The sequence below is a fragment of the Ictalurus furcatus genome, chromosome 7 (genome assembly GCF_023375685.1).
Source record: "Ictalurus furcatus strain D&B chromosome 7, Billie_1.0, whole genome shotgun sequence".
Classification (NCBI taxonomy): domain Eukaryota; kingdom Metazoa; phylum Chordata; class Actinopteri; order Siluriformes; family Ictaluridae; genus Ictalurus; species Ictalurus furcatus.
The window spans coordinates 9,800,207-9,816,301 of NC_071261.1; the positions used below are offsets into that span (position 1 = coordinate 9,800,207).

The following is a 16,095-nucleotide window of genomic DNA, read 5'->3' on the forward strand; positions in this document are numbered from 1 at the left end:
GTTGCTTTTTGGGTCTAATGCCCTCTTTACCCAGTCACTAACTTTCCCTGGATGGTGTCGTGGTTGTGCCCGATTATTTCAGTTAATAAAAAAAAGACTTAATTGGATATTTGCATAGGTTTTGATCGCTCATTGGTCTTCATGATTGGTCAAAGTTGTTTTTCATCTAACCCCTGTCATGTGTCAGTATGGCATCTCAGTCATTATGATAGCTAAAGATTACATACGACTGTTATAGTTTACAGTAAGGCAATACTTTTTTGCTGGAGCAAATCAAGTAGATCACTTTTTTGTTGAAGCTTAAAGGTTTTGCAGACAATAACAATTTAGTCAGCATTTGCAGTGTTAAAAAGAGAAGAACGGTAGCGGACAGCAACGTCTACCTTTTAGGTAGTGACGACAAATTGAATACCAGTTCACGCGCATCAGACGCTTGAAGTGGAAAAAACTGTGAAGCGATCAATAAGACAACACCCACACTAAACGCTGTCCATTTATTCAAAGAACTAGGAAACTTATTCTTGAGAATCATTGGACACACAAGCAAGCATTGCAAGCTCCTGAGGATCTTTGTTGTTTGGATACTACCCATAAAGGCCTCAGTGAGGATTGAACTCACGACCCCTGGTTTACAAGACCAGTGCTCTAGCCACTGAGCTATGAAGGCTTGCGGTAATCAATCTGGTTGAGAAGCCAAAATGAGGCACATATCCCAGTCAAGCCAACAGAATTAGGAGAGAAAAGTTGACATATAGTTGTAATTGAAAATAGTCGACTAGCAGACACAATGTAAATAAAATCTTTTGGTTAAGAAATGGGTAACTGTCAATGGTGCTACCACCATCAGGCTTCACTGTGGGGATGGTGTTGTCAAGTAATGAGTGGCGTTGGATTTCTTTCAAATGTAGCACTTTGTATCAAGGCCAAACAATTCTTTTAGTCCAGAGAACCTTTTTCCCCCATGTTTGTTGAATCTCCAACATGTCTTGTGGATCTCTCCAGCATGTTAAATTATCCTTGGCCTTTTGGTTGCTTTTGGGTCTAATGCCCTCTTTACCAGTCACTAACTTTCCCTGGATGGTGTCGTGGTTGTGCCCGAATCTTTCAGTTAATAAAAAAAAGACTTAATTGGATATTTGCATAGGTTTTGATCGCTCATTGGTCTTCATGATTGGTCAAAGTTGTTTTTCATCTAACCCCTGTCATGTGTCAGTATGGCATCTCGGTCATTATGATAGCTAAAGATTACATACGACTGTTATAGTTTACAGTAAGGCAATACTTTTTTGCTGGAGCAAATCAAATAGATCACTTTTTTGTTGAAGCTTAAAGGTGTTGCAAACAATAACAATTTAGTCAGCATTTGCAGTGTTAAAAAGAGAAGAACGGTAGCGGACAGCAACGTCTACCTTTTAGGTAGTGACGACAAATTGAATACCAGTTCACGCTCTTCAGACGTTTGAAGTGGAAAAAACAGTCAAGCGATCAATAAGACAACACCCACACTAAAGGGTGTCCATTTATTCAAAGAACTAGGAAATTTGCTCTTGAGAATCATTGGACACACAAGCAAGTGTTGTAAGCTCCTGAGAATCTTTGTACTTTGAAAACATCCCCTAAAGGCTCCAGTGAGGATTGAGCTCACGACCTCTGGTTTACGAGACCAGTGCTCTAACCACTGAGCTATGAAGCCTTGCAGAGTGCTACTTGGGCGAGAAACCAAAATGAGGCACATATCCCAGTCAAGCCAACGGAATTAGAAGGAGAGAAAAGTTGACATATAGTTGTAATTGATCATAGTCAACTAGCAGGCACAATGTAAATAAAATCTTTTGGTTAAGAAATGGGTAACTGTCAATGGTGCTACCACCATCAGGTTTCACTGTGGGGGCGGTGTTGTCAAGTACTGAGTGGCGTTGGATTTCTTTCAAATGTAGCACTTTGTATCAAGGCCAAACAATTCTTTTAGTCCAGAGAACCTTTTTCCCCCATGTTTGTTGAATCTCCAACATGTCTTGTGGATCTCTCCAGCATGTTAAATTATCCTTGGCCTTTTGGTTGCTTTTGGGTCTAATGCCCTCTTTACCCAGTCACTAACTTTCCCTGGATGGTGTTGTGGTTGTGCCCGATTCTTTCAGTTAATAAAAAAAAGACTTAATTGGATATTTGCATAGGTTTTGTTCGCTCATTGGTCTTCATGATTGGTCAAAGTTGTTTTTCATCTAACCCCTGTCATGTGTCAGTATGGCATCTCGGTCATTATGATAGCTAAAGATTACATACGACTGTTATAGTTTACAGTAAGGCAATACTTTTTTGCTGGAGCAAATCAAATAGATCACTTTTTTGTTGAAGCTTAAAGGCGTTGCAAACAATAACAATTTAGTCAGCATTTGCAGTGTTAAAAAGAGAAGAACGGTAGCGGACAGCAACGTCTACCTTTTAGGTAGTGACGACAAATTGAATACCAGTTCACGCGCATCAGACGCTTGAAGTGGAAAAAACTGTGAAGCGATCAATAAGACAACAACCACACTAAACACTGTCCATTTATTCAAAGAACTAGGAAACTTATTCTTGAGAATCATTGGACACACAAGCAACCGTTGCAAGCTCCTGAGGATCTATGTTGTTTGGATACTACCCATAAAGGCCTCAGTGAGGATTGAACTCACGACCCCTGGTTTACAAGACCAGTGCTCTAGCCACTGAGCTATGAAGCCTTGCAATAATCAATCTGGTTGAGAAGCCAAAATGAGGCACATATCCCAGTCAAGCCAACAGAATTAGGAGAGAAAAGTTGACATATAGTTGTAATTGATCATAGTCAACTGGCAGACACAATGTAAATAAAATCTTTTGGTTAAGAAATGGGTAACTGTCAATGGTGCTACCACCATCAGGCTTCACTGTGGGGATGGTGTTGTCAAGTAATGAGTGGCGTTGGATTTCTTTCAAATGTAGCACTTTGTATCAAGGCCAAACAATTCTTTTAGTCCAGAGAACCCTTTTCCCCCATGTTTGCTGAATCTCCAACATGTCTTGTGGATCTCTCCAGCATGTTAAATTATCCTTGGCCTTTTGGTTGCTTTTGGGTCTAATGCCCTCTTTACCCAGTCACTAACTTTCCCTGGATGGTGTCGTGGTTGTGCCCGATTCTTTCAGTTAATAAAAAAAAGACTTAATTGGATATTTGCATAGGTTTTGATCGCTCATTGGTCTTCATGATTGGTCAAAGTTGTTTTTCATCTAACCCCTGTCATGTGTCAGTATGGCATCTCGGTCATTATGATAGCTAAAGATTACATACGACTGTTATAGTTTACAGTAAGGCAATACTTTTTTGCTGGAGCAAATCAAATAGATCACTTTTTTGTTGAAGCTTAAAGGTGTTGCAAACAATAACAATTTAGTCAGCATTTGCAGTGTTAAAAAGAGAAGAACGGTAGCGGACAGCAACGTCTACCTTTTAGGTAGTGACGACAAATTGAATACCAGTTCACGCTCTTCAGACGTTTGAAGTAGAAAAAACAGTCAAGCGATCAATAAGACAACACCCACACTAAAGGGTGTCCATTTATCCAAAGAACTAGGAAATTTGCTCTTGAGAATCATTGGACACACAAGCAAGTGTTGTAAGCTCCTGAGAATCTTTGTACTTTGAAAACATCCCCTAAAGGCTCCAGTGAGGATTGAGCTCACGATCTCTGGTTTACAAGACCAGTGCTCTAACCACTGAGCTATGAAGCCTTGCAGATTGCTACTTGGGCGAGAAACCAAAATGAGGCACATATCCCAGTCAAGCCAACGGAATTAGAAGGAGAGAAAAGTTGACATATAGTTGTAATTGATCATAGTCAACTAGCAGGCACAATGTAAATAAAATCTTTTGGTTAAGAAATGGGTAACTGTCAATGGTGCTACCACCATCAGGTTTCACTGTGGGGGCGGTGTTGTCAAGTACTGAGTGGCGTTGGATTTCTTTCAAATGTAGCACTTTGTATCAAGGCCAAACAATTCTTTTAGTCCAGAGAACCTTTTTCCCCCATGTTTGTTGAATCTCCAACATGTCTTGTGGATCTCTCCAGCATGTTAAATTATCCTTGGCCTTTTGGTTGCTTTTGGGTCTAATGCCCTCTTTACCCAGTCACTAACTTTCCCTGGATGGTGTCGTGGTTGTGCCCGATTCTTTCAGTTAATAAAAAAAAGACTTAATTGGATATTTGCATAGGTTTTGTTCGCTCATTGGTCTTCATGATTGGTCAAAGTTGTTTTTCATCTAACCCCTGTCATGTGTCAGTATGGCATCTCGGTCATTATGATAGCTAAAGATTACATACGACTGTTATAGTTTACAGTAAGGCAATACTTTTTTGCTGGAGCAAATCAAATAGATCACTTTTTTGTTGAAGCTTAAAGGCGTTGCAAACAATAACAATTTAGTCAGCATTTGCAGTGTTAAAAAGAGAAGAACGGTAGCGGACAGCAACGTCTACCTTTTAGGTAGTGACGACAAATTGAATACCAGTTCACGCGCATCAGACGCTTGAAGTGGAAAAAACTGTGAAGCGATCAATAAGACAACACCCACACTAAACACTGTCCATTTATTCAAAGAACTAGGAAACTTAGTCTTGAGAATCATTGGACACACAAGCAACCGTTGCAAGCTCCTGAGCATCTATGTTGTTTGGATACTACCCATAAAGGCCTCAGTGAGGATTGAACTCACGACCCCTGGTTTACAAGACCAGTGCTCTAGCCACTGAGCTATGAAGCCTTGCGGTAATCAATCTGGTTGAGAAGCCAAAATGAGGCACATATCCCAGTCAAGCCAACAGAATTAGGAGAGAAAAGTTGACATATAGTTGTAATTGAAAATAGTCGACTAGCAGACACAATGTAAATAAAATCTTTTGGTTAAGAAATGGGTAACTGTCAATGGTGCTACCACCATCAGGCTTCACTGTGGGGATGGTGTTGTCAAGTAATGAGTGGCGTTGGATTTCTTTCAAATGTAGCACTTTGTATCAAGGCCAAACAATTCTTTTAGTCCAGAGAACCTTTTTCCCCCATGTTTGCTGAATCTCCAACATGTCTTGTGGATCTCTCCAGCATGTTAAATTATCCTTGGCCTTTTGGTTGCTTTTGGGTCTAATGCCCTCTTTACCAGTCACTAACTTTCCCTGGATGGTGTTGTGGTTGTGCCCGATTCTTTCAGTTAATAAAAAAAAGACTTAATTGGATATTTGCATAGGTTTTGTTCGCTCATTGGTCTTCATGATTGGTCAAAGTTGTTTTTCATCTAACCCCTGTCATGTGTCAGTATGGCATCTCGGTCATTATGATAGCTAAAGATTACATACGACTGTTATAGTTTACAATAAGGCAATACTTTTTTGCTGGAGCAAATAAAATAGATCACTTTTTTGTTGAAGCTTAAAGGTGTTGCAAACAATAACAATTTAGTCAGCATTTGCAGTGTTAAAAAGAGAAGAACGGTAGCGGACAGCAACGTCTACCTTTTAGGTAGTGACGACAAATTGAATACCAGTTCACGCGCATCAGACGCTTGAAGTGGAAAAAACTGTGAAGCGATCAATAAGACAACACCCACACTAAACGCTGTCCATTTATTCAAAGAACTAGGAAACTTACTCTTGAGAATCATTGGACACACAAGCAAGCATTGCAAGCTCCTGAGGATCTTTGTTTTTTGGATACTACCCATAAAGGCCTCAGTGAGGATTGAACTCACGACCCCTGGTTTATAAGACCAGTGCTCTAGCCACTGAGCTATGAAGCCTTGTGGTGATCGATCTGGTTGAGAAGCCAAAATGAGGCACATATCCCAGTCAAGCCAACAGAATTAGGAGAGAAAAGTTGACATATAGTTGTAATTGATCATAGTCAACTAGCAGGCACAATGTAAATAAAATCTTTTGGTTAAGAAATGGGTAACTGTCAATGGTGCTACCACCATCAGGTTTCACTGTGGGGGCGGTGTTGTCAAGTACTGAGTGGCGTTGGATTTCTTTCAAATGTAGCACTTTGTATCAAGGCCAAACAATTCTTTTAGTCCAGAGAACCTTTTTCCCCCATGTTTGTTGAATCTCCAACATGTCTTGTGGATCTCTCCAGCATGTTAAATTATCCTTGGCCTTTTGGTTGCTTTTGGGTCTAATGCCCTCTTTACCCAGTCACTAACTTTCCCTGGATGGTGTCGTGGTTGTGCCCGATTCTTTCAGTTAATAAAAAAAAGACTTAATTGGATATTTGCATAGGTTTTGATCGCTCATTGGTCTTCATGATTGGTCAAAGTTGTTTTTCATCTAACCCCTGTCATGTGTCAGTATGGCATCTCGGTCATTATGATAGCTAAAGATTACATACGACTGTTATAGTTTACAGTAAGGCAATACTTTTTTGCTGGAGCAAATCAAATAGATCACTTTTTTGTTGAAGCTTAAAGGTGTTGCAAACAATAACAATTTAGTCAGCATTTGCAGTGTTAAAAAGAGAAGAACGGTAGCGGACAGCAACGTCTACCTTTTAGGTAGTGACGACAAATTGAATACCAGTTCACGCGCTTCAGACGCCTTGAAGTGGAAAAAACTGTGAAGCGATCAATAAGACAACACCCACACTAAACGCTGTCCATTTATTCGAAAGAACTAGGAAATTTAATCTTGAGATTCATTGGACACACAAGCAAGTGTTGCAAGCTCCTGAGAATCTTTGTACTTTGAAAACATCCACTAAAGGCTCCAGTGAGGATTGAGCTCACGACCTCTGGTTTACAAGGCCAGTGCTCTAACCACTGAGCTATGAAGCCTTGCGGATTACTACTTGGGCGAGAAACCAAAATGTGGCACATATCCCAGTCAAGCCAACGGAATTACAAGGAGAGAAAAGTTGACATATAGTTGTAACTGATCATAGTCAACTAGCAGGCACAATGTAAATAAAATCTTTAGGTTAAGAAATGGGTAACTGTCAATGGTGCTACCACCATCAGGCTTCACTGTGGGGGCGGTGTTGTCAAGTACTGAGTGGCGTTGGATTTCTTTCAAATGTAGCACTTTGTATCAAGGCCAAACAATTCTTTTAGTCCAGAGAACCTTTTTCCCCCATGTTTGTTGAATCTCCAACATGTCTTGTGGATCTCTCCAGCATGTTAAATTATCCTTGGCCTTTTGGTTGCTTTTGGGTCTAATGCCCTCTTTACCCAGTCACTAACTTTCCCTGGATGGTGTTGTGGTTGTGCCCGATTCTTTCAGTTAATAAAAAAAAGACTTAATTGGATATTTGCATAGGTTTTGTTCGCTCATTGGTCTTCATGATTGGTCAAAGTTGTTTTTCATCTAACCCCTGTCATGTGTCAGTATGGCATCTCGGTCATTATGATAGCTAAAGATTACATACGACTGTTATAGTTTACAGTAAGGCAATACTTTTTTGCTGGAGCAAATCAAGTAGATCACTTTTTTGTTGAAGCTTAAAGGCGTTGCAAACAATAACAATTTAGTCAGCATTTGCAGTGTTAAAAAGAGAAGAACGGTAGCGGACAGCAACGTCTACCTTTTAGGTAGTGACGACAAATTGAATACCAGTTCACGCGCATCAGACGCTTGAAGTGGAAAAAACTGTGAAGCGATCAATAAGACAACACCCACACTAAACGCTGTCCATTTATTCAAAGAACTAGGAAACTTACTCTTGAGAATCATTGGACACACAAGCAAGCATTGCAAGCTCCTGAGGATCTTTGTTTTTTGGATACTACCCATAAAGGCCTCAGTGAGGATTGAACTCACGACCCCTGGTTTACAAGACCAGTGCTCTAGCCACTGAGCTATGAAGCCTTGTGGTGATCAATCTGGTTGAGAAGCCAAAATGAGGCACATATCCCAGTCAAGCCAACAGAATTAGGAGAGAAAAGTTGACATATAGTTGTAATTGATCATAGTCAACTAGCAGGCACAATGTAAATAAAATCTTTTGGTTAAGAAATGGGTAACTGTCAATGGTGCTACCACCATCAGGTTTCACTGTGGGGGCGGTGTTGTCAAGTACTGAGTGGCGTTGGATTTCTTTCAAATGTAGCACTTTGTATCAAGGCCAAACAATTCTTTTAGTCCAGAGAACCTTTTTCCCCCATGTTTGTTGAATCTCCAACATGTCTTGTGGATCTCTCCAGCATGTTAAATTATCCTTGGCCTTTTGGTTGCTTTTGGGTCTAATGCCCTCTTTACCCAGTCACTAACTTTCCCTGGATGGTGTCGTGGTTGTGCCCGATTCTTTCAGTTAATAAAAAAAAGACTTAATTGGATATTTGCATAGGTTTTGATCGCTCATTGGTCTTCATGATTGGTCAAAGTTGTTTTTCATCTAACCCCTGTCATGTGTCAGTATGGCATCTCGGTCATTATGATAGCTAAAGATTACATACGACTGTTATAGTTTACAGTAAGGCAATACTTTTTTGCTGGAGCAAATCAAATAGATCACTTTTTTGTTGAAGCTTAAAGGTGTTGCAAACAATAACAATTTAGTCAGCATTTGCAGTGTTAAAAAGAGAAGAACGGTAGCGGACAGCAACGTCTACCTTTTAGGTAGTGACGACAAATTGAATACCAGTTCACGCTCTTCAGACGTTTGAAGTAGAAAAAACAGTCAAGCGATCAATAAGACAACACCCACACTAAAGGGTGTCCATTTATTCAAAGAACTAGGAAATTTGCTCTTGAGAATCATTGGACACACAAGCAAGTGTTGTAAGCTCCTGAGAATCTTTGTACTTTGAAAACATCCCCTAAAGGCTCCAGTGAGGATTGAGCTCACGACCTCTGGTTTACGAGACCAGTGCTCTAACCACTGAGCTATGAAGCCTTGCAGATTGCTGTTTGGGCGAGAAACCAAAATGAGGCACATATCCCAGTCAAGCCAACGGAATTAGAAGGAGAGAAAAGTTGACATATAGTTGTAATTGATCATAGTCAACTAGCAGGCACAATGTAAATAAAATCTTTTGGTTAAGAAATGGGTAACTGTCAATGGTGCTACCACCATCAGGCTTCACTGTGGGGGCGGTGTTGTCAAGTACTGAGTGGCGTTGGATTTCGTTCAAATGTAGCACTTTGTATCAAGGCCAAACAATTCTTTTAGTCCAGAGAACCTTTTTCCCCCATGTTTGTTGAATCTCCAACATGTCTTGTGGATCTCTCCAGCATGTTAAATTATCCTTGGCCTTTTGGTTGCTTTTGGGTCTAATGCCCTCTTTACCCAGTCACTAACTTTCCCTGGATGGTGTTGTGGTTGTGCCCGATTCTTTCAGTTAATAAAAAAAAGACTTAATTGGATATTTGCATAGGTTTTGTTCGCTCATTGGTCTTCATGATTGGTCAAAGTTGTTTTTCATCTAACCCCTGTCATGTGTCAGTATGGCATCTCGGTCATTATGATAGCTAAAGATTACATACGACTGTTATAGTTTACAGTAAGGCAATACTTTTTTGCTGGAGCAAATCAAATAGATCACTTTTTTGTTGAAGCTTAAAGGCGTTGCAAACAATAACAATTTAGTCAGCATTTGCAGTGTTAAAAAGAGAAGAACGGTAGCGGACAGCAACGTCTACCTTTTAGGTAGTGACGACAAATTGAATACCAGTTCACGCGCATCAGACGCTTGAAGTGGAAAAAACTGTGAAGCGATCAATAAGACAACACCCACACTAAACGCTGTCCATTTATTCAAAGAACTAGGAAACTTAGTCTTGAGAATCATTGGACACACAAGCAACCGTTGCAAGCTCCTGAGGATCTATGTTGTTTGGATACTACCCATAAAGGCCTCAGTGAGGATTGAACTCACGACCCCTGGTTTACAAGACCAGTGCTCTAGCCACTGAGCTATGAAGCCTTGCGGTAATCAATCTGGTTGAGAAGCCAAAATGAGGCACATATCCCAGTCAAGCCAACAGAATTAGGAGAGAAAAGTTGACATATAGTTGTAATTGAAAATAGTCGACTAGCAGACACAATGTAAATAAAATCTTTTGGTTAAGAAATGGGTAACTGTCAATGGTGCTACCACCATCAGGTTTCACTGTGGGGGCGGTGTTGTCAAGTACTGAGTGGCGTTGGATTTCTTTCAAATGTAGCACTTTGTATCAAGGCCAAACAATTCTTTTAGTCCAGAGAACCTTTTTCCCCCATGTTTGTTGAATCTCCAACATGTCTTGTGGATCTCTCCAGCATGTTAAATTATCCTTGGCCTTTTGGTTGCTTTTGGGTCTAATGCCCTCTTTACCCAGTCACTAACTTTCCCTGGATGGTGTCGTGGTTGTGCCCGATTCTTTCAGTTAATAAAAAAAAGACTTAATTGGATATTTGCATAGGTTTTGATCGCTCATTGGTCTTCATGATTGGTCAAAGTTGTTTTTCATCTAACCCCTGTCATGTGTCAGTATGGCATCTCGGTCATTATGATAGCTAAAGATTACATACGACTGTTATAGTTTACAGTAAGGCAATACTTTTTTGCTGGAGCAAATCAAATAGATCACTTTTTTGTTGAAGCTTAAAGGTGTTGCAAACAATAACAATTTAGTCAGCATTTGCAGTGTTAAAAAGAGAAGAACGGTAGCGGACAGCAACGTCTACCTTTTAGGTAGTGACGACAAATTGAATACCAGTTCACGCTCTTCAGACGTTTGAAGTAGAAAAAACAGTCAAGCGATCAATAAGACAACACCCACACTAAAGGGTGTCCATTTATTCAAAGAACTAGGAAATTTGCTCTTGAGAATCATTGGACACACAAGCAAGTGTTGTAAGCTCCTGAGAATCTTTGTACTTTGAAAACATCCCCTAAAGGCTCCAGTGAGGATTGAGCTCACGACCTCTGGTTTACGAGACCAGTGCTCTAACCACTGAGCTATGAAGCCTTGCAGATTGCTACTTGGGCGAGAAACCAAAATGAGGCACATATCCCAGTCAAGCCAACGGAATTAGAAGGAGAGAAAAGTTGACATATAGTTGTAATTGATCATAGTCAACTAGCAGGCACAATGTAAATAAAATCTTTTGGTTAAGAAATGGGTAACTGTCAATGGTGCTACCACCATCAGGTTTCACTGTGGGGGCGGTGTTGTCAAGTACTGAGTGGCGTTGGATTTCTTTCAAATGTAGCACTTTGTATCAAGGCCAAACAATTCTTTTAGTCCAGAGAACCTTTTTCCCCCATGTTTGTTGAATCTCCAACATGTCTTGTGGATCTCTCCAGCATGTTAAATTATCCTTGGCCTTTTGGTTGCTTTTGGGTCTAATGCCCTCTTTACCCAGTCACTAACTTTCCCTGGATGGTGTCGTGGTTGTGCCCGATTCTTTCAGTTAATAAAAAAAAGACTTAATTGGATATTTGCATAGGTTTTGATCGCTCATTGGTCTTCATGATTGGTCAAAGTTGTTTTTCATCTAACCCCTGTCATGTGTCAGTATGGCATCTCGGTCATTATGATAGCTAAAGATTACATACGACTGTTATAGTTTACAGTAAGGCAATACTTTTTTGCTGGAGCAAATCAAATAGATCACTTTTTTGTTGAAGCTTAAAGGTGTTGCAAACAATAACAATTTAGTCAGCATTTGCAGTGTTAAAAAGAGAAGAACGGTAGCGGACAGCAACGTCTACCTTTTAGGTAGTGACGACAAATTGAATACCAGTTCACGCTCTTCAGACGTTTGAAGTAGAAAAAACAGTCAAGCGATCAATAAGACAACACCCACACTAAAGGGTGTCCATTTATTCAAAGAACTAGGAAATTTGCTCTTGAGAATCATTGGACACACAAGCAAGTGTTGTAAGCTCCTGAGAATCTTTGTACTTTGAAAACATCCCCTAAAGGCTCCAGTGAGGATTGAGCTCACGACCTCTGGTTTACAAGACCAGTGCTCTAACCACTGAGCTATGAAGCCTTGCAGATTGCTACTTGGGCGAGAAACCAAAATGAGGCACATATCCCAGTCAAGCCAACGGAATTAGAAGGAGAGAAAAGTTGACATATAGTTGTAATTGATCATAGTCAACTAGCAGGCACAATGTAAATAAAATCTTTTGGTTAAGAAATGGGTAACTGTCAATGGTGCTACCACCATCAGGTTTCACTGTGGGGGCGGTGATGTCAAGTACTGAGTGGCGTTGGATTTCTTTCAAATGTAGCACTTTGTATCAAGGCCAAACAATTCTTTTAGTCCAGAGAACCTTTTTCCCCCATGTTTGTTGAATCTCCAACATGTCTTGTGGATCTCTCCAGCATGTTAAATTATCCTTGGCCTTTTGGTTGCTTTTGGGTCTAATGCCCTCTTTACCCAGTCACTAACTTTCCCTGGATGGTGTTGTGGTTGTGCCCGATTCTTTCAGTTAATAAAAAAAAATACTTAATTGGATATTTGCATAGGTTTTGTTCGCTCATTGGTCTTCATGATTGGTCAAAGTTGTTTTTCATCTAACCCCTGTCATGTGTCAGTATGGCATCTCGGTCATTATGATAGCTAAAGATTACATACGACTGTTATAGTTTACAGTAAGGCAATACTTTTTTGCTGGAGCAAATCAAATAGATCACTTTTTTGTTGAAGCTTAAAGGCGTTGCAAACAATAACAATTTAGTCAGCATTTGCAGTGTTAAAAAGAGAAGAACGGTAGCGGACAGCAACGTCTACCTTTTAGGTAGTGACGACAAATTGAATACCAGTTCACGCGCATCAGACGCTTGAAGTGGAAAAAACTGTGAAGCGATCAATAAGACAACACCCACACTAAACACTGTCCATTTATTCAAAGAACTAGGAAACTTATTCTTGAGAATCATTGGACACACAAGCAACCTTTGCAAGCTCCTGAGGATCTATGTTGTTTGGATACTACCCATAAAGGCCTCAGTGAAGATTGAGCTCACGACCCCTGGTTTACAAGACCAGTGCTCTAGCCACTGAGCTATGAAGCCTTGCGGTAATCAATCTGGTTGAGAAGCCAAAATGAGGCACATATCCCAGTCAAGCCAACAGAATTAGGAGAGAAAAGTTGACATATAGTTGTAATTGAAAATAGTCGACTAGCAGACACAATGTAAATAAAATCTTTTGGTTAAGAAATGGGTAACTGTCAATGGTGCTACCACCATCAGGCTTCACTGTGGGGATGGTGTTGTCAAGTAATGAGTGGCGTTGGATTTCTTTCAAATGTAGCACTTTGTATCAAGGCCAAACAATTCTTTTAGTCCAGAGAACCTTTTTCCCCCATGTTTGCTGAATCTCCAACATGTCTTGTGGATCTCTCCAGCATGTTAAATTATCCTTGGCCTTTTGGTTGCTTTTGGGTCTAATGCCCTCTTTACCAGTCACTAACTTTCCCTGGATGGTGTCGTGGTTGTGCCCGAATCTTTCAGTTAATAAAAAAAAGACTTAATTGGATATTTGCATAGGTTTTGATCGCTCATTGGTCTTCATGATTGGTCAAAGTTGTTTTTCATCTAACCCCTGTCATGTGTCAGTATGGCATCTCGGTCATTATGATAGCTAAAGATTACATACGACTGTTATAGTTTACAGTAAGGCAATACTTTTTTGCTGGAGCAAATCAAATAGATCACTTTTTTGTTGAAGCTTAAAGGTGTTGCAAACAATAACAATTTAGTCAGCATTTGCAGTGTTAAAAAGAGAAGAACGGTAGCGGACAGCAACGTCTACCTTTTAGGTAGTGACGACAAATTGAATACCAGTTCACGCGCATCAGACGCCTGAAGTGGAAAAAACTGTGAAGCGATCAATAAGACAACACCAACACTAAACGCTGTCCATTTATTCGAAGAAGTAGGAAATTTAATCTTGAGATTCATTGGACACACAAGCAAGTGTTGCAAGCTCCTGAGAATCTTTGTACTTTGAAAACATCCACTAAAGGCTCCAGTGAGGATTGAGCTCACGACCTCTGGTTTACAAGGCCAGTGCTCTAACCACTGAGCTATGAAGCCTTGCGGATTACTACTTGGGCGAGAAACCAAAATGTGGCACATATCCCAGTCAAGCCAACGGAATTACAAGGAGAGAAAAGTTGACATATAGTTGTAACTGATCATAGTCAACTAGCAGGCACAATGTAAATAAAATCTTTAGGTTAAGAAATGGGTAACTGTCAATGGTGCTACCACCATCAGGCTTCACTGTGGGGGCGGTGTTGTCAAGTACTGAGTGGCGTTGGATTTCTTTCAAATGTAGCACTTTGTATCAAGGCCAAACAATTCTTTTAGTCCAGAGAACCCTTTTCCCCCATGTTTGCTGAATCTCCAACATGTCTTGTGGATCTCTCCAGCATGTTAAATTATCCTTGGCCTTTTGGTTGCTTTTGGGTCTAATGCCCTCTTTACCCAGTCACTAACTTTCCCTGGATGGTGTCGTGGTTGTGCCCGATTCTTTCAGTTAATAAAAAAAAGACTTAATTGGATATTTGCATAGGTATTGATCGCTCATTGGTCTTCATGATTGGTCAAAGTTGTTTTTCATCTAACCCCTGTCATGTGTCAGTATGGCATCTCGGTCATTATGATAGCTAAAGATTACATACGACTGTTATAGTTTACAGTAAGGCAATACTTTTTTGCTGGAGCAAATCAAATAGATCACTTTTTTGTTGAAGCTTAAAGGTGTTGCAAACAATAACAATTTAGTCAGCATTTGCAGTGTTAAAAAGAGAAGAACGGTAGCGGACAGCAACGTCTACCTTTTAGGTAGTGACGACAAATTGAATACCAGTTCACGCTCTTCAGACGTTTGAAGTAGAAAAAACAGTCAAGCGATCAATGAGACAACACCCACACTAAAGGGTGTCCATTTATTCAAAGAACTAGGAAATTTGCTCTTGAGAATCATTGGACACACAAGCAAGTGTTGTAAGCTCCTGAGAATCTTTGTACTTTGAAAACATCCCCTAAAGGCTCCAGTGAGGATTGAGCTCACGACCTCTGGCTTACAAGACCAGTGCTCTAACCACTGAGCTATGAAGCCTTGCAGATTGCTACTTGGGCGAGAAACCAAAATGAGGCACATATCCCAGTCAAGCCAACGGAATTAGAAGGAGAGAAAAGTTGACATATAGTTGTAATTGATCATAGTCAACTAGCAGGCACAATGTAAATAAAATCTTTTGGTTAAGAAATGGGTAACTGTCAATGGTGCTACCACCATCAGGCTTCACTGTGGGGATGGTGTTGTCAAGTAATGAGTGGCGTTGGATTTCTTTCAAATGTAGCACTTTGTATCAAGGCCAAACAATTCTTTTAGTCCAGAGAACCTTTTTCCCCCATGTTTGCTGAATCTCCAACATGTCTTGTGGATCTCTCCAGCATGTTAAATTATCCTTGGCCTTTTGGTTGCTTTTGGGTCTAATGCCCTCTTTACCAGTCACTAACTTTCCCTGGATGGTGTCGTGGTTGTGCCCGAATCTTTCAGTTAATAAAAAAAAGACTTAATTGGATATTTGCATAGGTTTTGATCGCTCATTGGTCTTCATGATTGGTCAAAGTTGTTTTTCATCTAACCCCTGTCATGTGTCAGTATGGCATCTCGGTCATTATGATAGCTAAAGATTACATACGACTGTTATAGTTTACAGTAAGGCAATACTTTTTTGCTGGAGCAAATCAAATAGATCACTTTTTTGTTGAAGCTTAAAGGTGTTGCAAACAATAACAATTTAGTCAGCATTTGCAGTGTTAAAAAGAGAAGAACGGTAGCGGACAGCAACGTCTACCTTTTAGGTAGTGACGACAAATTGAATACCAGTTCACGCGCATCAGACGCTTGAAGTGGAAAAAACTGTGAAGCGATCAATAAGACAACACCAACACTAAACGCTGTCCATTTATTCGAAGAACTAGGAAATTTAATCTTGAGATTCATTGGACACACAAGCAAGTGTTGCAAGCTCCTGAGAATCTTTGTACTTTGAAAACATCCACTAAAGGCTCCAGTGAGGATTGAGCTCACGACCTCTGGTTTACAAGACCAGTGCTCTAACCACTGAGCTATGAAGCC

The 16,095-nt window shown here is 40.3% G+C and overlaps 16 non-coding genes across 16 annotated transcripts; all 16 read right to left on the reverse strand.

The window, feature by feature from the left end:
• Window positions 1-594: 594 nt before the first annotated feature.
• trnat-ugu (transfer RNA threonine (anticodon UGU)) lies at window positions 595-667 on the reverse strand. The gene has a single exon. It is a non-coding gene; the product is annotated as a tRNA-Thr (tRNA).
• A 953-nt stretch (window positions 668-1,620) lies between these two features.
• trnat-cgu (transfer RNA threonine (anticodon CGU)) lies at window positions 1,621-1,693 on the reverse strand. The gene has a single exon. It is a non-coding gene; the product is annotated as a tRNA-Thr (tRNA).
• Window positions 1,694-2,650: 957 nt separating this feature from the next.
• Window positions 2,651-2,723, reverse strand: trnat-ugu (transfer RNA threonine (anticodon UGU)). Its single transcript has one exon. It is a non-coding gene; the product is annotated as a tRNA-Thr (tRNA).
• Window positions 2,724-3,677: 954 nt separating this feature from the next.
• Window positions 3,678-3,750, reverse strand: trnat-ugu (transfer RNA threonine (anticodon UGU)). The gene has a single exon. It is a non-coding gene; the product is annotated as a tRNA-Thr (tRNA).
• A 957-nt stretch (window positions 3,751-4,707) lies between these two features.
• On the reverse strand, window positions 4,708-4,780 carry trnat-ugu (transfer RNA threonine (anticodon UGU)). Its single transcript has one exon. It is a non-coding gene; the product is annotated as a tRNA-Thr (tRNA).
• Window positions 4,781-5,733: 953 nt separating this feature from the next.
• trnai-uau (transfer RNA isoleucine (anticodon UAU)) lies at window positions 5,734-5,806 on the reverse strand. Its single transcript has one exon. It is a non-coding gene; the product is annotated as a tRNA-Ile (tRNA).
• A 956-nt stretch (window positions 5,807-6,762) lies between these two features.
• Window positions 6,763-6,835, reverse strand: trnat-ugu (transfer RNA threonine (anticodon UGU)). Its single transcript has one exon. It is a non-coding gene; the product is annotated as a tRNA-Thr (tRNA).
• Window positions 6,836-7,792: 957 nt separating this feature from the next.
• Window positions 7,793-7,865, reverse strand: trnat-ugu (transfer RNA threonine (anticodon UGU)). Its single transcript has one exon. It is a non-coding gene; the product is annotated as a tRNA-Thr (tRNA).
• A 954-nt stretch (window positions 7,866-8,819) lies between these two features.
• trnat-cgu (transfer RNA threonine (anticodon CGU)) lies at window positions 8,820-8,892 on the reverse strand. Its single transcript has one exon. It is a non-coding gene; the product is annotated as a tRNA-Thr (tRNA).
• Window positions 8,893-9,849: 957 nt separating this feature from the next.
• On the reverse strand, window positions 9,850-9,922 carry trnat-ugu (transfer RNA threonine (anticodon UGU)). The gene has a single exon. It is a non-coding gene; the product is annotated as a tRNA-Thr (tRNA).
• Window positions 9,923-10,876: 954 nt separating this feature from the next.
• Window positions 10,877-10,949, reverse strand: trnat-cgu (transfer RNA threonine (anticodon CGU)). Its single transcript has one exon. It is a non-coding gene; the product is annotated as a tRNA-Thr (tRNA).
• Window positions 10,950-11,906: 957 nt separating this feature from the next.
• Window positions 11,907-11,979, reverse strand: trnat-ugu (transfer RNA threonine (anticodon UGU)). Its single transcript has one exon. It is a non-coding gene; the product is annotated as a tRNA-Thr (tRNA).
• A 958-nt stretch (window positions 11,980-12,937) lies between these two features.
• Window positions 12,938-13,010, reverse strand: trnat-ugu (transfer RNA threonine (anticodon UGU)). Its single transcript has one exon. It is a non-coding gene; the product is annotated as a tRNA-Thr (tRNA).
• A 953-nt stretch (window positions 13,011-13,963) lies between these two features.
• Window positions 13,964-14,036, reverse strand: trnat-ugu (transfer RNA threonine (anticodon UGU)). The gene has a single exon. It is a non-coding gene; the product is annotated as a tRNA-Thr (tRNA).
• A 957-nt stretch (window positions 14,037-14,993) lies between these two features.
• On the reverse strand, window positions 14,994-15,066 carry trnat-ugu (transfer RNA threonine (anticodon UGU)). The gene has a single exon. It is a non-coding gene; the product is annotated as a tRNA-Thr (tRNA).
• Window positions 15,067-16,022: 956 nt separating this feature from the next.
• On the reverse strand, window positions 16,023-16,095 carry trnat-ugu (transfer RNA threonine (anticodon UGU)). The gene has a single exon. It is a non-coding gene; the product is annotated as a tRNA-Thr (tRNA).